Genomic DNA, 2,709 nt, shown 5'->3' with positions numbered 1-2,709 from the left:
TGGACGTACAGATGTCTGTCAGCACTCAAATTAAAGCTAGTTAAATTTACTATAAAATAGTATATAACTTTTATCTTTGTATGAGTAGTAATTTTTATGATATTTGACAAAATGTTAATTTCTAGTTGTTCGTATAAAATGTTAGATTTTTGAAAAAAAATATATCTCTAAACTCATAAGACGCACATAGGTCTGCCAACACTCAAAATAAAAGATGTTTGAATAGATGATGTATAGAAGCATACAACTTTTTTATCAGGTATTTTTTTGTTAATCATTTGACCGTGATCATCTGATCATTTTTGCCGATTTATATTGGACATCCAGTTAATTAGCATACTTAAAAAAAAATAGAGTTTTAGAAATTCAACACTGTAAGATGGGTGAATTTTTATCATTTTTTTTTTTGTTACTTTTTGATTGACCACCAAGAAATTTAAATAGAAATGATACCTAGGTGGTAGGTATCAATATCGAACCTTCAAAGTATTATTTCTGTAGCTAGTTCTAGGGAACTATAAGTATGATATGTGTATTTATATTATTTTACCATTATTAAAATATAATTATAATTATATTACTTCAGTTATTTTTACAGTTGTAATAATTTTTTATTATTACTTTTATCTTTCCATTTTATTCATCATATATGATTTTTCATTATTTTGTTTTTTATTAACAGTATGAATGAACACGCAGAGCTCTAATACACATTACCATTGAACGCAACAGCTTATGTTCTCATTATTCAATTAATAAAAAATCTCTGAAAAAAAGAAGAAGTTATGGGAAGGAAATTCAAAAATATAAAAAAGAAATTAAGAAAATAACTCCATCTTACAGTAGCTATTTATTGCCATCAATGACACGTTATTAGGAAATATTTGAATAATGACATAATACTGGTCTATTTTTTAGGAGATGGAATTCCATCTCGTGGCTTATTTTACCTAACGTAATAAATCTGTATTTCAGCGGGTTCATTTGTCCATTGCGACAATTTTGTCAATTATTACTCGTACAAAACGTCACACATACCTGTTTGGTATCATTTCTGAATACGTTATGGGTTTAGAATGACTTTAATTATTAACATATATTGATATAGCAAAAAAAAAAAAAAAGGAATACTTCCAACATAAATAATAGATATAATGAAATATACTCAAAATTAACCACTCATCTTTAGAACGTATTTTCCATATTTTGGCGAGGGAAGCATATGTTGCGAAAAAATCGTAAGTGAAAATTATAGTTATTATCAATTCGAAAATACATATAATATCTGCAAAAAATTTAGGTATACTTCTACACTAGAGTGTACCTAGATTCTTTTTTATTTATTTATTGATATTTACAACTGTATAAAAAATACAACAAGTAAATTTGATCATAATGACATAATGATATGATACAGCATGTAAAGAGACTACCCAGTAGTATAACTCTAAAAACAGTTTACAATATAAGGTCACGAGGCCATCTTCTTTTCAGGCGCCTCGGAGGATTGCCAGGAATGGAAGAGGAAGCAAGGTTAGAAACTAGTGGGTTTGGGTGGTTAGGAAGTTTATAATGGAAGGAATAATATCGGGTTCGGGCTAGATCGGTTACATAAGGAACATTTAGGTCTTTATGGATGGTTTTATTAGTAACAAAATAAGGAGCATTGAGGATTTTGGATTGTAAAGATTGGATACGAGAGGAATTCGAAGGTTTAGTGGAGCCCCAAAGGCTTAGATTCTACGTAGAAAATCTGGTTCGGTACCTTCCTTCGTTAATTGGTTCAGTACATAGCCTAAAAAAGGTACTTGGTCAATAAAAATAAAATACGTGATGATTTTTAAGTTCAATTAATTTATTTGTGATACAAAAGTCTGAGGGTGTGATCCATTATTGCTCTGTATCCAACGATCTCCTCATTATGGAATTGGAGTTGGGTAAGACCTTATTTTTGGTACAAACCGGTTATACCGACTAGCTTATTAATATGTATATATATCACGTTTTAAAGCAATCTCTGTCCTGGCTAATAAAATTACTTTACATGAGTTGTACTCGCTTCTTGAAACAAAGTTATTTAAAGCTACTGCAGCTAGACAGTAACAACCGTTTGAGTCTGCAATATAATTGGGTAACGCAGATAAGAAAAATATTAGAGAGCTTCGGAACGTTCGACCCGATACTACTTAATGATCCGGTAATTATCAAAATTAGAATGGGGGAGATCTTGGATAGATACAGGGAATTTGTCAAGGATAAAAAGACCTCTTGCTATCACGAGAATCGACCTATAACCCGTGGTACGGTAAGATCTTCATTAAAACGGAGTCTTCTCAAAGCTACCTAAAAATCAGTTGGCCTATAACTCACTTGAGAATAATAGCCCAACTAGGACTTTCAAGTAAATATACAATTACTCTAAATGTCGGTCCACACAATTATACTTTGGACCCACAGAAACTTTGTCCTGCTTGTGATGGAACGGCCCTGGAGGATTGTTTCCATTTTTTGACAAATTGCCCCGCGTATCATGGGAACCGAATCCGATACATGCCGAAGCTAAGCGATATTAGCCGAAATCAGTTGTATGAATTTCTGTCTGTACCCCCAGGATTGGACCTTAAACTGCTTTTTATATATGTAACCCTAAGCCTTTTGCTTAGAGCTGGACACCTATCGTACCAATAGGAGGTAAGGTTTTTTTTTTTT

General features: G+C 31.7%; 1 protein-coding gene across 1 annotated transcript in view; it reads right to left on the bottom strand.

Annotated features, from left to right (window-relative positions):
• Positions 1-2,709, bottom strand: part of LOC106684423 (nose resistant to fluoxetine protein 6) — a 53,858-nt gene that overhangs the window by 31,274 nt on the left and 19,875 nt on the right. The gene's annotated exons all lie outside the window — the stretch shown is intronic.

The sequence above is a fragment of the Halyomorpha halys genome, unplaced genomic scaffold, assembly GCF_000696795.3.
Source record: "Halyomorpha halys isolate HHAL.00 unplaced genomic scaffold, Hhal_1.1 Scaffold580.1, whole genome shotgun sequence".
NCBI lineage: Eukaryota > Metazoa > Arthropoda > Insecta > Hemiptera > Pentatomidae > Halyomorpha > Halyomorpha halys.
Note: the sequence above shows the minus strand (reverse complement) of the source record. Positions and strands in the feature narration are given on the sequence as shown.